Source organism: Nesoenas mayeri (genome assembly GCF_963082525.1).
Source record: "Nesoenas mayeri genome assembly, chromosome: 5".
NCBI classification, from domain to species: domain Eukaryota; kingdom Metazoa; phylum Chordata; class Aves; order Columbiformes; family Columbidae; genus Nesoenas; species Nesoenas mayeri.
The window spans coordinates 18,845,051-18,863,542 of record NC_137548.1 but is presented as its reverse complement, the minus strand read 5'-3'; the positions used below and the strand labels follow the sequence as shown (position 1 = coordinate 18,863,542).

The following is an 18,492-nucleotide window of genomic DNA, read 5'->3' as shown; positions in this document are numbered from 1 at the left end:
CATGGTCTACACTGACAACAAAACCACTGTTTGGCCCTGGATTAATTAACGTAATACCTGACAAGAGCAATTGGAGATTAATGGCCTGTAACTGCTTGGCTACCTTGCACTCTATAGGGTCAAGTACATTAATATCAGGAGAAAAACAGCTTGTCTCAACCCCATGCTAGTACTACAACGACCCAATGAACTTACAGATACAAGGGCCAGGTTCTCAGAGCCACTTTCTGTCACTATGGTTTAGTGGTGGCTGATTCTCATGAGAAAGGGTCCCTCCCCATGCAGAGGGACTTCAGCTGCCCCACAGCACATCATGGAGAGATGTCCCGGTCAGGGCATGTCACACGTGCCACCTTGCAGGACTGCGACTGAGACGAGAGCTTCAGGGCAGCAAAGGCAGCAGATGTGAGAGCTGGTCACCCTGCCTGGGGCCAGGGCTGGGACAGAGGCAGCCGGAGACCCGGACACCTGCAGGCAGACCCAACCCCATCTGTTCTTGGCTTGGCACACCTTCGTACACAAGAGAAATATGGGCCAAAATATTCTCCTGCTCTTGGTCACTGTATTTAGTTGCAAAGATTCACTGCTCTAACATCTGCAGAAATGCCCCTTTTGCTCTGCTTTCCAAATCCAGGGTGCTGCCAGGGGGCTCGAGACTGAACTCCTGAGCAGTGGCCAGGCTCGCTGGGGCACCTGTGCTCACTTCCAAATAACTGGTGTGCTCAGGCCACACAGCTAAAGCACCACGATCTAAAGCAATACTCCTAAAATCTGGATTCCTACAGATAGTCCCCAGCTCTGCCTGAATTAGAGTTAGCTCATTATTCAGCTGCTCTATCTTGGGAGAAAAAGAAACAACAGATAATCTGGAGATTAAACTGGAACCACTCTTCCTAAGAAATTGCTTTTTGGAATGCATAGTGAAGAAAAAAAAATGTATGTAACTTATACAGCTCTCAGGGGAAAAATGAATATCCCAGTTGTCCTTAGAGTCCAGTAAAAGTGCTGAGTAAATTGGTAAGCGCATGATGCTGAGCCTCCTTCAAACCCCTTCAGACAAACCCTTTCCCTGCATCTTTCAGACATCAGAAATTATGTTTGTGAGACCACTGTTCCTACGCATCTTCTGTGTGGAAACAGGAGTATATTAATGCAACAAAAGGTTGTATTACCCTACGCTACACCTTCAAACAACAGAATAGTTCGAAATAACTTACAAAACCTCTCTGAAGCCCTCTGTTTCCCAGTTTCTCAAATGTAAGTGTGGAAGGTAGGGCCAGAAGAAGGAAACAGGGAAGGATGACCCTGTGGTGCCTCGCAGGGCTAGCACCATAACACACACACCACAGACCATGAGTTGCTCTGATATGATGGGAGCAGGAGCCACAGCAGCCAGGACGTCCTTCCACACTCAGCACACGCTTGCACAGTGTGTTTTGGCCACAGACGTCACACAGCTTTCAGACATGCTTCCAGTACTGGGAGAGGGGACGCTGGGCAGCCACCAACCCTCTCCAGCTCCAGGGCTTCCCGTGGGGCCAGCGGCAGCCCCAGCTCTCCTGTGGTGGCTCCAGTCCCCACCAGCACCAGATCCCTCCCTTCTCACCAGTTCCAGCAACATCCCTGACAGAGGATACAGCAGGAGCTCCAGACACACATGTACTGTAGGTATCAGCCCCCAACCCATTACTGTGGACCACACCGAGGCGCATAGATGGCAAAGCACATCAACAGGTGGTGAAAAGTAGCAGCATATAAATGCTTTTCGACAAATTTTACTTTGCAGCCTCCCCAGCCAACAGTGTTTTAATAAAATATAGTCAAGAAAGCCAGCTTCAGGCTGCCCCTGAGATCAGTGGACCTCTGGCCACAAGTGCGCGTGGGGTTAACAGGGGTTTCTGTTCCCAATACCACTCCCTCTTCACCTTCCGAATCCTCACCTGGCTTCATGTACCTCCCCATTGTAGCAAGCATTTGGGGGCAGAAACCCTTTTATTTGTGTGTCTGCAAGATGTGCACTGCAGCCAGCCCCTGAGCCTCACAGTGCTTCAATGCCATCAACACTACAGCAAGGTCCACCATGGCTGTTCAATTTGCAAGTGCGAAGAGCCAGAGAAGGGGAAAAAGAGACCAAAACAAAACCGAAAGCGCATTATTCCCTGTTAACTGTTCTTTCCAGAAACACAGTATTGAGGGGATTTCACATATTTCCTGGCAGGGAGATTTCATGGTGGCTTTTAAGAATGGATTATTAGCGAGATAAAAATCCCCATAGCTAAGATCAGCAAGAAATCCTTTCAAGCACACATATATACACATTAAAACTTGAGTATTTTACCTTTCCCCAAAAAAGCAATTGCTGCTGTCAAGTACACCCTTCTATTACAGCCACATGCTCTTTTTAAGAATAGCTAATTAGAAAAACATACAGAGGTATTTAATCAGGTTTTTTTTTCTTTAATGACCTAATGTTTTGGTTTGCAACTGCTGCCAACTCACGCTGGGTGGAAATTTAGTACTGTCAGCATTTAATTATTATTTTATCACAGATTTCTTTACCTTCCTACAGTGAAGAAATAGCTAGGAAAAAATGCAGCAATGAGCACCTTTTTAAGCTATTAGATGCCATACTGGTTATTTAGCTGTATTGGAAATCACCATTTAAGGACACACAGAAGCTCGCTCTGCCATCCCGTTGGGGCAGATGCTTTCCAGTTTGCACCCCCGCAGCCGACCAGAGGGACCGCAAACACCTTGCCCTGGAACCTTGCCAGGCTGTGACATGGCTCATCGAAATTTGTGCCAAAGAACTGAAATACAGAGCACCTGGCTTGTGTTGTACCTTGGGCCACAAACAACAAATCAGACTCGCTCTTTCTGTCAGCATAAAACCTGTTTTGCTAATTTTCCCCCTCGCCGTCTGAAACAAATAAACTCAATTTTGCAACCTGCAATAGGCTATGGGGAAAATATACGCGTTGATCTGCTGGAGACTGCTAGACGGGTTTAGTTGATTCATGCAAGGCAGGGACAGTGTTGGGGAGTGGAAAACAAACCAGGTTGCACAATTTCAGAAGAAATCCAGAGCTGTGCTGCCCACAGCAAACTCGCAGCGCCATGCAGGTGCTGCACTCGTGGTGCTCTGCAGCGAGGCTGGGTGTGAGGAGAGGGCTGTCCCCATGCTCCTCGCCGGCCTGGTGAGAGCCTGCTCCCTGCTTTCTCTGGAAAAGCAGGAGAAATGAGACTGCAGCAAAGCAGGGCTCCTGACAGCGTGTGTTAAATGGTGCAAAGCAGGAAGGGCTGTGAGGACGCACATGGATAACTTTATCTTCCAGAGCGGATGGAGTAGTCAGGCACACACTTATTAAAACAAGTATTAGTCTGTGATAGCAATCTAAGATAACACTAAGAGGTTTGTCACCCAAGGAAAAAAAAAAAAAATTATGCTACTGCTGGACCTGTGTCCATAGAAACCACATTAACCTTAACAGAGGATCTCAATAGGCAGGTGGCTCCTTACCTGAGAGCCACAAGCACCCTGTTTGGTACACACTGACCTTTGCGTACAGTCACACTCACATTTAAAAGAGAAACATGTATAATAAACAGACAAGAATAGAAGTTAGAAGAGTGAGGTGACAAATTTTTTTTCACTGATGGCAAGGTAGGGCTCTCTTACCAGGTGGCAGAAAAGAAGCATTGTCCTCCTCTACCTGAAAAAAGAGGTTGTGGATGTGACATTTCATATCCAGGCAATCACTATAAAGGAACCTACCTGCGATAAATAAGGAGGCAGCTATTTCATCTGCCTAACTCTCCTCACAGGGCACTTTACAAGTCACATTCCTGGAGTGAGGAGCATGCATTTAAGGAGCCACATACAATTCCAGTTTTGCAGAGTAAAAGAGAAGGAAATAGCTTTGGTCACTGGGAGTATTTGAATGTCACTTTGTTAGGCTGCGCATTGCATTTGACAGAGCTAGCAAAGGAAATGAGAAGTGATAACTGATAGTGCCGTGATTAGATCAGCCACCTTGGGAAAGGTGCTGAAGCGGAGATATTTCACTAAAATAAGGAGAATCCTGGGAATAGATTTCTGGCAAGTGATCGCAAAGGAGATATGGCCAGAATTAGAAATGGATTTTGCGGGCAGATAAAGCGTAATAGGTAGAAGGCAGCTCAAAATGATATATCGTGAAGGCCTACAGAGTGACTATAAAGTTTGTTTGCAGTTATTTAACATATAGAGATCCTAGAAAGACTTAACTTCAAAATACACTTGCTGTGTTATTAACTTTAATGTGCAGAAATAAAACAATTTTGCATGAAAGCTCTCTAGTAAAAAAGGAATCTGCCTTCTACCCATCTATCCACCTCTGACTTCAGTGGAGTTGCATCACTTCATACCACAAGACAGAAGTGGAACAGGAATCTCTTCTTGGGCTTCTGACTAATAAAGATATATTAAAATGTACATTTCATTATTTTATCTTGCAGGAAGTTGCTTTAATAATGAAGGATAACTATTGGCGGTGGTAATTAATGTGTTATAATAAACTCATTACATGTATTTCTGTAATCTAACCATGTTTCCTTCTTCTGCAGCTCACAGACAAAGCAGTTTTTTTAGGTGGCTACTTAGGAATTTCACAGGAAGAGGGTTAGCTTTACTGACTATTAAAAAAGGCTTCAATCATCCTGCTGTCCCTCTCTGTCTGTCTGTCTCCTCCTTAATAAGTTTAGCCAACTAAAGTTAAAGACAACTAGCTCTTTGCAGTTCTGTAAAGCACGGTGGCTGAGATGGAGACCTGATGAGTATGCTAACTCAGGGAAAGGCTTCTACCTGCGTTCAGTCATTAGGCATTAGAGTCTATCACCATAAGACAAACCTGTTGGCAACCCATCTTCACTCATTCCCGTAGCCACAAGGCTTCAAGATCAGTCTGTGGGCTTAAGGATCTGCAAGTCAGAAATGGCCAATACACTGTACCCAGGGGGTGAGTTGGGCCCATTGCTCCTCACTTCATTGGCTGGTCTAGTGTTGAATTTTGCAAAAACAAGTAATAGATTGCATGTTGTTCATAACCAGATACAGATTTCACAGGTACAGCAACATAAATCTATGTTGCAGCATATCTCTGTATAAAGAGGGCTTATCATCTGCTGGCTCCATAGCAGATGCAAAGTGCATCACTCACACTGCCAGAGTGGGAATACTCACATCCATCACCTTGGGTATCAATGGGGAATGCACTTGAGAAAGCCAGGAAGTCTGGGGAAGAGCCAAATATTAACACTGTTTACCTACCACTGGAATACAAATTAATAATAACCGTTATCACCATCGCTAAATCAGTGAGGGCAATGGAGCATCAAATTCTGCATCCATAAAACTGCAACCACCACTGTGTTCCACGGGAGCTCCTCATGAATAAACGAAAGTGGACTTTAAACATCAGCCATCTGTGTGACCAAATATCGAGCTCAGGCAAAATCCTCACTGAAATCAGCTAAAACAACCAGAAAGGGTTAAGCTTCAGTTTTTGCCAGCGGTCATGCCTACGCTGGCACCAGAAGGAATGACTGGCTACATTTTCCAAAGTGCCATGCTGTTTGCTTCAACACCTGTACAAATCAAGATGCTTCCTCACCTACAGATGCTGCACTTGGGCTAAACCTCTTCTCTCTTCATTCCCAGCACTGTACCTGGGTGTCTCCACCAAACCAAAGCTCTACCTTTGAAGTAAAACAAGGTATTCCCAACAGCCCATAAGCTGAATCCTGCTGCACGACCTTGTCGTTGTTGTTTTCAATGAGCAAGAGGTGGGAGGGCAGTTTCTGTCTATATTAATCAATATTTAGCTGGTTTCCTGCCCATTCATTCACGTGCTGAGAGTGTTTTTGACAGTAAGAAATTTGCAGAACACAAGAAGGCCAGTAGCAGCTGCTTGAGAAATGCCAATAATACTGTGCATACCCTCCAAATTTCCCCAATGTTTGTATGTTGTTAACAGGTGACGGGAACTTAAAGTGTATAAAATATGAATGCAGCACAAATAATTATATTGGTGTATAGCATTCTACAGTGGAGTAAGTTTTTGCTCCAAATATCTTATTTAGGCTGCAGGTTTTCAGGGTCAAAAAGCAAATCTTTCTTCCACACTATGTCTAAGACAGAGCAGGGTGCTTGAGATCCCGGCTGCTCTGTGGTCCCAGCTCTTACCCCACACAATCAGCAGTAGCTAACAGTAGTAAGCAAGGCTGCACACAAATTCAAAATTGAAAATTACTGAAGAAAAAAAAATACTGTTCCAGATTTCAAAGCAATTCCTGAACCGTGAGCAGGAATCCTCATCTGAGCAGAAAGCACTTTACAGAAAAAAAAAAGTAAGAAGGAAGGAAGCATGGTTTGAATAAAACAAGAGCAGCCCACACGGGGAGTGGGCAGAGTCCACCAGCTTGGGACGTAAACCCCTCAGGGAGAACGGGCAACTGGACAAGACTGATACTACTCTTATAATCAATACAGCAAAGGCTGCTTCATGCAGCCCCTTAACAAAATATAACACTGCTTTTCTGGTAGAAAAGCCTTTGCTACCGGCACTGTTAAGTTATCCCCTCAATAAGGGGTTTGAGGACTATACAATTGTGCCTGGCCCCTTCCTCTTCTGTAGCATCTCTTCAACACCCTTGTACAACCCTCCAACCTGATGGCACAGGTGCCAACCCTGGGAAGCCTGATCCCAAAACCACGGTCTTTAATTGCTGTCAGTGATTTCTGAGGGTGCAGGACCCCATCACCAAACCATGAGGAACCAGAGCAAGGTCACAGCTTGAGCCCAGGTGAGATGGTCCTCAGCATCCTGGTGGCCACGTGGGACCAGAAGCCCCTCGGCTGTGCAACCACTGACAGTCATTGCCAGAGGGTAACTACTGCTCTCTGGAGATAACCCACCAAGGGACGTGTGGTGAAAGGCCTGGCATCCTGTCACCGTGCCACTGAGCCCTCCACATCTTCCCTTCCTTTCCCTGGGAACAGTCTCTCAGCTATTTTAGCTTCAAGATGCTCAGCTTTTTCCCTCAAACTGCTGCAACCACAGCAACACATTCTTTTGATACAACTAGTAAAGAAAGAAGTCATTCAACATGGCTTCACCAAGGGGAAGTCGTGCTTGACCAACATCATTGACTTTTATAAGGACATAACAAGATGGATGGATGATGGCAGAGTGGTGGATGTGGTTTACCTTGACTTCGATACAGCATGTGACACAGTCTCCTATAGCATCCTCACAGCTAAACTGAGGGAGTGTGGTCTGGACAATCACATAGTGAGGTGGACTGCGAACTGGCTGAAGGGAAGAAGCCAGAGAGTCGTGGTCAATGGGGCAGAGTCCAGTTGGAGGCCTGTATCTAGTGCAGTGCCTCAGAGGTCAGTACTGGAGACGGTATTATTCAATATATTCATCAATGATTTGTTTGAGGGAATAGAGTGCACTATCAGCAAGTTTGCTGATGACACCAAGCTGGGAGGAGTGACTGACACATGAGAAGGCTGTGCTGCCATCCAGAGACCTGGACAGGCTGGAGAGTTGGGCAGGGAAAAATTTAATGAAATATAACAAGGGAAAGTGTAGTGTATTGCATCTGGGTAGGAACAACCCCAGGTTCCAGTATAAATTGGGGAATGACCTATTAGAGAGCAGTGTAGGGGAAAGGGACCTGGGGGTCCTGGTGGACAGCAGGATGACCATGAGCCAGCACTGTGCCCTTGTGGCCAGGAAGACCAATGGAATCCTGGGGTGTATTAGAAGGGGGGTGGTTAGTAGGTCCAGAGAGGTTCTCCTTCCCCTCTACTCTGCCCTAGTGAGACCACATCTGGAATATTGTGTCCAGTTCTGGTCCTCTCAGTTCAAGAAGGACAGGGAACTGCTGGAGAGAGTCCAGCGCAGGGCAACAAAGATGATTAAGGGAGTGGAGCATCTCCCTTATGAGGAAAGGCTGAGGGAGCTGGGGCTCTGTAGCTTGGAGAAAAGGAGACTGAGGGTCACCTTATTAATGTTTATAAATATATAAAGGGTGAGTGTCACGAGGATGGAGCCAGGCTCTTCTCGGTGACAACCAACAGTAGGACATGGGGTAATGGCTTCAAATTGGAACACAAGAGGTTCCACTTCAATTTGAGAAGAAACTTATTCTCAGTGAGGGTATCAGAACACTGGGACAGGCTGCCCAAGGGAGGTTGTGGAGTCTCCTTCTCTGGAGACATTCAAAACCCACCTGGACACATTCCTGTGTAACCTCATCTAAGTGTTCCTGCTCTAGCAGGGGGATTGGACTATATGATCTCTGAGGTCCCTTCCAATCCCTAACATTCTGTGATCTGTGATTCTTGGAAAGCCAAAATATTTTCTGTTTCTAAAGATGCTGACTTGCCAATCCAGGCTGGCTGCTTCTGAGATGCTGAACAGGGAGACCACCAGAATCACAAATGGAAATGTCCCCATCCTTGAGAAATGGCACCCTGGCTTACAAACAACAATATTTTTAAAAAGCATTTTGCTCTTCACTTTTTACACTGTTTTCTTAAGCCAGGCTTGTTTCTAGTCAGGCTGTTTCCTGTCTGTACAGTAGGCCACAAGATTGTATGCGGGTTGCAGCTCCGTCACTAACAAGACCTGCTTGTGAACAAGGGTGATCAACCTAGCACACCTGCCTAATTTCCACATTTTTGCCTCCCCCCCCCACCATTTTTGGTCATTTTTTTCCACATTTTCCCTCATTTTACAGGTCTGCATTTTCTTCCTCCTTGCACAGAGAGACTCTATAGCAAAACACATCCAGAGTGAGACCTCTCACTGTGTCAGAACACAAGGTGAAGCTGCAGTATTTTCATAGAATCATAGAATACCAGGTCAGAAGGGACCACGGGAATCACCTGGTCCAACCTTTCTTGTCAAAATCACCGTCTAGACAGGATGACCCAGCACTCTGTCCAGCTGAATCATAAAAGTGTCCAGTGTTGGGGAATCCACCACTTCCCTGGGGAGATTATTCCAATGGCAAATTGTCCTCATCATGAAAAACTTCCGTCCTGTTCAAACAGAATCTCCCCAGGAGTAACCTCCTCCCATTGCCATTTGCCTTTTCTATGTGACTCCTTGTAAAAAGGGGGTCTTGATCTTCTTTGCAGCCACCCTTTAAATACTGAAACAGTATCTAAACAGGCTTCATCACAACCCAGCCCTGCTCCCGCCAGATGTTGGCAGAGCTGGGGGGGAGCCCATGCACCACCCCCCCCCAGCCTCCCAAACCCAGCGGTGGTTCAACAACACCCCACTCCCCCCACACGGTGCCTGATAACTGGGGTACAGCAACAACAGCGACAATGTTGGTATATTTAATCAAAACCCTGTGACTTCCTGGTACTAGTTTGAATTTCCTGAGCAATGACCTGACTGTGACGCCTCCCGCGACCCTGCGTGCAGCAGGCACAGCGCCCAGCTGGAGGTGCTGGGGTGACCCGCAGGGGACATGGCCACTGCAGCCCTGGAGAAGTGCGGTGCAGAGCAGCCACCACAGCAGCTGTTAGCCATGCTGCCCTAACCATCCCAGGACATTAAGGTCTGCTGCACCATCACATGAGCCTACTTTGAGACAACAGAAGATGGGCAAAAAAAAAGTAGACATACCAGTTACAATGTAGTTCATTTATAGCTCAGCTTTTCAAAGTTTACTAATTGTAGTAGAGATTATTCACAGCTCATGCCTCTAAATAAGTCAATGTCATTCCCTTTCTCTTCTGACCCTAAATAATATTCCACAAGTTTGTTCTGTTCCCCTTTCTATATCGCAATTTTGTCCTGCCTTGGCTTTGTGAGCTGCTGTCTGCTGGCCCTCCTCATCCAGGTCTAGTGATTGCTCCCTTGCTCCTGCTGTGGCCTTGGCTTGTTTTTTTTTCCCCACTTTTCCCCGGGTTCCTGCTGTGGCCTTGGCCTTGGTCTTCCCCCACTACCGCTCCCTCACCCCCTGTGTGATCTTATTCACTCACGCATCAGTCGCTACTGTGCCAATGAGAAATGTACTTTTCGTCGCCAGCTCTCCTCTCCAGCCAAGCCCGTGTCTCAGACTGCCTTGTCGACATCTCTTGGCCAGGCATCTTGTCATCAAACCAAACCAACCATAGCTGCAATGCACCTTTTGATCCTTCCTACCAAACCTCTTCACTTGTCCACTCTTTGTCACTTGTGAACAAACTTCTACCCTCCCTGCTGCTCAGGCCTATAACCTCTTCTAGATCTCCCATCACTCAACTTGTATTACCAGTGGATAGAGTATCAGCTGGTGTAAATCACTGTAATTCCACTAGCTCAAATGGCACTATACCAATTTACAAGAGATGAGTTTCTGTTCTGGTACCTCCAAAAGCAAATATATTCCACTTGACAAGTAAAAACCCTCAGCCAGGTCCCTCAACATCTCCTGCATTTATTACTGTGATCTCTTGTCCTCCAGTCTCCCAACAGACACACTCTTTATAATACACACAACCCCCTGAAATTCTTACCTGGCCCTTAGTTTTCTGCTGCTCATGGCCCAGAAGTTTCCTTTCCACTCTCAAATCTCCTGTACCTCACTGTCCACCCTCAGCCATGCTCGGCTTCTTATGCCTTCTGAATATGCCTGATGTAATTTGGTGTGCTAACAGTACTTAATTAGCAGTAACAAATGCACTAATTCAGAGGTTTATTTTATGCTATTGAAATAGGAAAAAAAAAAAAAAGGAGAGTCACCATGGAAGTTTCAATACCCAATTTCAGATTATGACACAATTAAAAAGCACGGGTTTAACATAACATGGGCACACATCTGCAAACTTGTGTACTTAATCACCAAGATTACAGCCTAATACCAAGCACTGTGCTATCCCAGGGAAGGCATCTGAAAAGGTTGATAGGTGTTTTAATACCATTATAAATGTCTGCTTAAACCAAACACGCTGCAATGTAAAATGATGCGAACGATACCACAATAACACCCTCTGTCTTCACACTGTTCAAGCCTTGTAAGGACTGGAGGCTTGGCACTTAGTGGTCCCAACCTAACCACCACTACTATTTTTGTATAAATGAACAAAACAAAACAAACCAGACAAACAAAAAAAAACTTGCATGTTTTGTTCAGTTTACTATCTCCTGGAAAAAGAGAAAAGCTCTTTCCAAAAAGTAGAATAGCACCTGCATTTAGGGTTTTCCACATCTAGAGGAATGTGAGAGTCTTGGGGCAAGATCAGGCCCTTAAGGAGAGTACTAAGGAGTTCACCATATGCACAATGCCAGAACGATAAAATGTTAATGAAGTGAAAGTGTATTAGTGAATTATTAAAATTTTGCTCCTCTCTGCAAAGCACAGAGTGAGAAAAACTCAGTGAAGATAATGATAAAAATAGGATCAAAACATTTGCATCCCTCCTCCACCTCCAACAATAAAGCTTTACAAAATCTGGTGTTAAAATTAACATATTAATTGGGTAGTTTCTACAAATGATCTCAGATCAAAACAAGTTGGAGTTGGGGGTAAAATGAGATTTAATCCAGTTAAATCTGGATGGGTCAGACCTTCAGCTTCCTCCCATCTCTAATAACCTCTTGTAACCCCTCTAATGTGTCTGCTCCTCTCCACAGCAAGCCTGGCCAGCAATTAAACTGGCAACGAGAAGATCTTACTGAGGGATGCAACACCGAGTGCGGGTTTGCAAGGACAGCTCGGGCTGGGGACTTCGCATCTGCTCCCTGTGTCAGAAGCTGACTTTATCCAGGGAAAAGGTTCGCCTCTCTACAAAACCCAAGAGCAAAAAAGAAAAAGCAGCTCTATACTGGGGATCCCGGTGAGGCTCAGACAGGAGGCAGCGCCACGGGAGACACGAGGCCACGGGAGACACGAGGCCACGGGAGACACGAGGCCACGGGAGACACGAGGCCACGGCTCGGTTCCACATGGTGGGTGCAGGTCTTGCAAAGAACTACATTAAAAGAGCAAAAGCTTTGTCATACAGTATTAAGAAGCAATTTCCAATAATGCTGATACTCTGTGAAATGCTTTCCAGAATCAAGCTTGGATTGCCATGTAGGTAAAGCCCGGTCTGTTAGGTGGTCTGGTATATTTTCCTTGCAACAAAATTAAGTGTGCCCAGACACGGCGAGTGTGCCACACCAGCAAATAGTGGCAGGTAAGCACTTGGCAACTGGAGTCCCACCGGGGAACCTTGCCCTTGGCCTGACCAAACAGAGTTCACAGACAGGGTCCCACCACAGCCTGGCATGCGGGAGGTGGGCAAAGCAAGAAGCCGGTGTGGGCCCAAACCACCTCGGTCCTTAAATATCTATTTTTATTTGGTTTTAACCTATTTTCAGTAAAAGGTAAAAACATCCAGTGCTGGAAGTTTCATTGTATTGATGTAAATGCCTGCTAATGTTAAAAAAAGCACAACAGTGTCAAACAGCTAGGCAGATCTTTCCATTCAGTGGCACCTTCCAACTCTGACCACAGGGCACAGCCTCACCATCCATCTGTCCTGCAGTCAGTGCTGACACGGACAAAGACCATCTCCAGCGAAGAGACTTTTAGACTACAGACAGAGGAATAAAAAGAAAGAGCAACAAAAAACCGTCCAGCATAACCAGCAGAAGTATTACCTCCAGCAGACTTAGCCTGTCCAATTTTTTGCAGATGTTACAGAGTAGATGAGCTTTAGCTATGAAACACGATAACATTTCACTTCTGCTCCTGCCCAAGAGAGGTGGGAAAAAACTGTCCGCTGGCAAGCAAGTGGGTCCTACATGACTTGAACCACTGGAAAGTCACAGGTCCAGCCGTGATGAGTTTTAGCCATTCCCCAGACCCCTCTCTCCAGCCTCCTCCAGACAGCGCTATCCCATCACTTCATGCCCATCTCTGAGGGGGCAAGTAGGGCACAGGGAGCCTTGCTCCTTCGTGGGCCATGCAGAGAGCCAAGGCGCAAACCTTAGGCTAGAAAACCAGCTTCTGTCTAGACCAGGTAAAAGTCCTGGGACTGCTAAAGGCACCTAACACATTGCAGTGAAGTGAAGGAGGGTTTGAGCTGTCCTGATGCTTGGCAACTGAACTTCAGGCACCTTAAATGGAGCAGGATATCCAAAGCTGAGGAGAGAGTCACTTCCCACAAACTGCCTTGCCTTTGAGCTTCAGGCTGGTTTCCCAGCATCAGCTGACTGAAAAACACGGCTGTCATTTTTACATTTAAATGAAATGCTGTTTTGTTGGAACCTTCCCCCCACCCCCCACCCCCCCCCATTATTCTTGTTACAGTTTTACTTTGGCTTGGCCATCAGAGCAGGTAACAAGCCAAATGTGGTTTTATTAGAAATATTTCAAAATTGTGGCCAAAGTCATGCTGCACTGTGTTATGTCTGAAGTCACGAACAGGCAAACTCCAGCATCAGCCAGGACAGACCTGTTTGAGCCCAGCTTACACTTCTGGACAGCCCTGGCAGCCTCTTCTGCCAGACACGGCTCCTGACACCAAGACATCTCCTATGCCAGAAATCACTAGTTGAATCTGCTCAGCATGCCAGGCAGCTTCTTATAAGTTCATGTAACTTTTCCAAGTTTCCTCCTCAAAACCCTCTGCAAAAGTTCAGCTTAACACCATAAATACTCTGCTGTGAGTAAAAACTGGAGAAATAATGTTTATTACCCTGAACCTTCCTGCTTACTAGAACACAGTGACCTAAACCCCAGCCCTTGCCTTTAGTCTGAACATTCGTCCAAAGCTGTGTCTAATCTTACAAGCCTCCAACCAGGCATCCCAGCCTCGCCAGGCTGGACAGGGACCAGTAAACAACTGGCATGTTGTAGAACCACTGCTTACATTCTCACCCCCAGCCCCACATCCCAAATACATACACACTGCATTGGCACTTTAGCATGAGTGCACTTGGGAAAGGCGGATACATTTTCAAAGTCTGAATCCATTAGCAATTGCTAATTAAAGGGCAATTAATTTGACTTCCAGCTTTCCTCCTAATTTGCCTTGCAACTTTGGGCAGTCTATGTGAAATGCTACATTTCGGCTTCCTAAGCTCATACAACTTCTGTGGATATTAAAAATGAATTTCTGTAAAGTGATTTACGATCCATGATGAAAGGCAGTTCAGAAGTGTAAGGATTGCTCCTATTAGTAAAATAACTGGTGCATTTTTTGATCTTTCATTCTAAGGGCGGGGGTGGGGAGGAGGGAAAGCCTCTCTACGTATCATTAATGAGGCTCAAAAGGTATAAATTACAAATTGGATACTTTTGAAAATGTGGCCCAGAGAGGTTGGTGGGGTGTTTTCTTATACCAGCAAAAAAATGACGGGACAACATATTCATTTAACTTCTTGCATTTCCCTCGGGAGTGACTGACATCAGAAAACTTTTACAAACTAAATCATTAGAGATAAACAGAGTAGCACAGCTACAGAAGACGATGAAGGCTAAAATCTTGAAAGTACCTAATCCAGCTCATTTCCTTCACCATGTAAAAACAAGTAAGAGACACGCTTCCTGCCGGCCAGCCTTCCTGCAGATAAGGGCGCTCCCGACAACAGGAAATTCCCCTCTAGAAGCAAGCACACTTTCGCTACCGAGCCAAACTTTCTCCATTTGAACTCCACAGCAATTAAAAGCAGCATCTGGCTAATCAGACGTGAGCTGGATTCAACCCCAGCCCTTCCCTGCCAGCCGCTCGCTCACAGCAGAAGGGGGTCCCAGCGCCACCCCAGCCCGGCAGCCAGCGGGGACCCTCCAGCAGAAGCAGGTGCTGCTCCCTCCAACCTCACCATCCCTTTAGGCTGCTCTGCCACAGCCAGATTCTGAAGCCAGGCTTTGGGTTTTTTGATGGCAAGATCCAAAGGTGTGGGTGGAAGAGGTGCTGAGCACCTTTGCCTCAGCGCTCTGCAGGATTTACCTCCTGATCCACCAGACCCGCTCACCAGCCTCAGGTTTTCTTAAGGAATAATAACGCAAAAAGTGAAATATGCAAGTAAAGAGGTAGCAGAGGTCGAACTGGTCATTTAAGGTTTCAAAGTGATGATTTATACAGTGGGTGAAGCACTCAAGTGCTTTTTCTCATCTTGGTCACTGCAAAATAAAGATTAAGGAGAGCAACAAAACAAAATGTTTCAGAGAAAACGCAGTGAATGCTCAATGACGTCTCTCCCTCACAAACAGCTGAAATCAACGGCGGCTGCTGCCCAAGAAAATAAGCATAAACACTAAAACCTTTCTCGTGAGTTTGCTGTGAAATTCTTCTCTCCTGCTCCAAAAGCAAAATAGCTCCCTCCTTTCACACACAATAAACTTTCAACAGTCCAGCAAAGTAAAACTTCAATTTACCACAATAATAGTCTGATTTTCTCATGCTGCATTCATCAGTAATGAAGTATATTTTATTCTCATATCTCTGCTTTTCTCCTCAAATAGTACATTATAACCAAACGGTGATTTTTTTATTTTTTTTTAAAGCAACCACACAGGGTTTCCCATAGCCATCTGCCCCCTTTTCTTTTTTTGTTTTTGCAGGTAGGGCAGAGTTGTGAAATGGCCTTAATATTCAATCCAAATAATTACGTTTTAATATAAGTTTGAAATGAGGATGAACAGAGGGAGATCTAATCAATCGCAGCTTTCTCTCCCAGGTCCACACACTCCCACAAAAAGAAACATGTCCTGATCATTTGATTTTAAAAACAAACAAACACCACAAACAGTCATCCCCAGATACTATTTTTTGAACCCCCTTTGTCCCACTGCCTTGAGCCTTTCCTCCCCTCTGCAGCCCCCCAGCAGCAGCCTGGCTGGGGCAGGACACCCCCCATGCCCGGGGCAGCCCATGGGAGGGAGACCCTGCCTGCCAAACCCCTCCTTGGGTGGAAAGTGCCGGACAACGTCCGGAGAGGGAAATGGGGAGACAACAGCACGGGGTTTTACTGTAAAATGACCTTGATTTGACAGGCACGTTCTCAGGTTTCAACAGATGCTGTGGGAAAGGCAACAGCAGCCAAGGCGGTCTGCAGGCATTTCTGATGATATGCAGACTTTTTTCTTTTTCTTTTTTAAATAAATGGGGGGGGGGGGGGTAGTCTTCTCAGTTTCCATGACAACAGTGTCTCCACTTGTCTGTTATTAGATACCATCCGCTTCCTGTGTCTAAATTTTTAAACCAATCAGAAAAGTGTTTATAGATCGCACAGCTCCTGGGACAGTCCCTCTCCTGCAAGAGAGCTACTTTAATGACACGTAACGCTTCGGCAGCCAGGGCTGTAAGGCCTTATATTTTTGGCTGCAAAGTGATCAGAGTTTATGTTGTTTACCGGCTAATACGTGGGTTGTGCTGGAGAAAACTGGGGGTTTGCTGCCCAATTTACCATGTCCATAACAGATGTTAACACGTTGATTTTCTTTTTCTTTTTTAATACTGCACAAACTCATTGCTTGTTCATTTTTTGTTTCTGATTCATTCCATGAAACAGCACGAGCCCTCCCTGCGTGAGAAAAGATCGTCTAAGAGACGCCGCTATCCCACCGGAGTAACGGTCTGCTCTGACGTAAATGGCTCCACAGTAAAACATCGCCTGCTGCAATTAAAGTTTCAGTAAACTGGGTTGTAGGAGCAGCCGTTCCGTAGCCGTTCAAACAGATTTTCACAGACATATGTTTGATAATATAAATAACAACTGACCGCAGTGTAGTTGGCAGGTCAATAAGGAAATCCTTCTCCAGGGCGCAGGGACACATGCATATATTGTGAATAAATTAATTCATGGTAACTCCAGATAAGTTAAGAGTCGGCACTGAAGAACAGCAGGCAAAGGGGAGCTGACGTGAAATTAGGAAAATACCTTTCCTGGCGGCTCTGACACACCAGCCCTACCGGAGGATGCCCTTCAGGCGTGCGTGCAGACACAGACGGAGCCCGGGAAGTACCGAGCGGCTCCTTCCCGGGCGCGGATCTAACAGCCGGCAGCGCGTAGGAACAAAAGGGAGACGCCGGGGTGGCTGCGCCGCTGCCCCAACAGCGCCCACCGGGCCCGGCCGGGGCTGCAGCCGCCGCGTCGCCCGCGGCCACGGCCGGGCGCCCCTGGCAGCCGGGGCCGGAGCCGGCGGGGCGGCGCTGCCGGGCACAGCCCGCCCGGGATGCGGCCCGTCGGCCGCCCCGTACGCGTCCGCTGCTCGCCCGGGGCGTCCTTCCCCGCCCGGCTGCCGCCTCCGCGCCGCCCTCCGCGTCCCCAGCGCGGCGGGACGGGGCAGCCCCGACTAACTCTCTGTCGCGGCAGCGCTTCCCGCCCGCGGCAACCAGCGGCCCCAAAAGTTTGGCCGGGGCTCCCTGCCCCGGGAGCGACGGGGCGCGGAGGCGGCGGCTGCCGCGGGGTCTGGCACCCACCCGCACACCACACACACACGCTCCCAATGACACCGCGAAACGCCACCGCCGCGGCCGTTACCTCCTCGCCGCGGCCCTGAGCTCCGCGCCGCCGCCGCGGGGGTGGGTGCTCCCCGCGGCCGCCCCGCTCCGCGCCCCGCGGCGGGAGCAGCCGCAGCCCGCGCCGCCTGCCGCCCCCACACACACCCCCGGCGGCGGCGCCGCGCCCCGCCGGGCCCTAGCGCCGCCCGCCCGCCCCGCCCCGCCGGGCTGCCTGCCGGAGCTGGCGGCGGGGACCTGGCTGGGCCTCCCCGAAGGAAACTTCGGGAGGGGGACGCGTCGGGGCGGGAAGCTGGGGGGTGCCGGTCTCAGGGGGAAGTTTTCCTGCGGGTGCGTGGGGACACAGCTGTCCTGGGGCTGAGGAAGGCGGCGCATGGCCGGTCGCACGCTTTCTTTTCCTTTTCCCGCAGCGCTGGCCCGCTATCCCACAGGGATGCTCCCCCTGCCCGGCCCTGCTGACCCCTGGGGTGGGCAGCCAGCCCTGCCTGCCCCCGTCCCCCGCCCAGGGGGGCACGACCCCCGCTGAGCGCCTGCCCGCCCTGGGCATCCCGCTGCAGCCGTGAGAGACCTCCGTGTCACTGGAGCCGGACTTGTACGTGCTGAAAACTGAGGTGTGCAGAGCTAACACTGTTGTATTTGTGGGCGTTTTACCTGCCGGGAGCTCCAGCTGAGGCCTGGCACCTCGTTATACTGTATTCTTTACAGTCAAAGAGAAAACTGCCTAAGCCAGGGAAGCTCACAGCGCCGCGGGTGCACGCTGCCTCCTCCTCCTCACACCCCTGCCCTTGGCAGCCCCATCCCAGCCTGCTCCTGCTGCCTCTCCTGCCTTGCTCCCGTGAAAGCAGGGGAGAGGGAGCTGTGTGCAGAACTGAGACCCGACTGCGAGTGCCAAGGCTGGCAGGGGCTCAGCGGGAGCTGGTACCGCCAGCACTGCCACACGCCCCAGGAACTGTTAAGCCTGTAAAGGGCATTTAATTATTCATTGTAGA

General features: G+C 48.0%; 1 protein-coding gene across 4 annotated transcripts in view; it reads right to left on the bottom strand.

Annotated features, from left to right (window-relative positions):
* FOXN3 (forkhead box N3) overlaps positions 1-17,639 on the bottom strand; it is a 213,576-nt gene extending 195,937 nt beyond the window's left edge. For 3 of the 4 annotated variants that reach the window (XM_080344692.1, XM_080344695.1, XM_080344696.1), the window contains exon 1: positions 17,526-17,639. The gene's annotated coding sequence lies outside the window, so the exon portion shown is untranslated. Of the gene's footprint in view, positions 1-3,679; positions 3,714-17,525 lie in introns of all 4 variants that reach the window. The other variant, XM_080344694.1, reaches the window with a different exon arrangement.
* Positions 17,640-18,492: the final 853 nt, after the last annotated feature.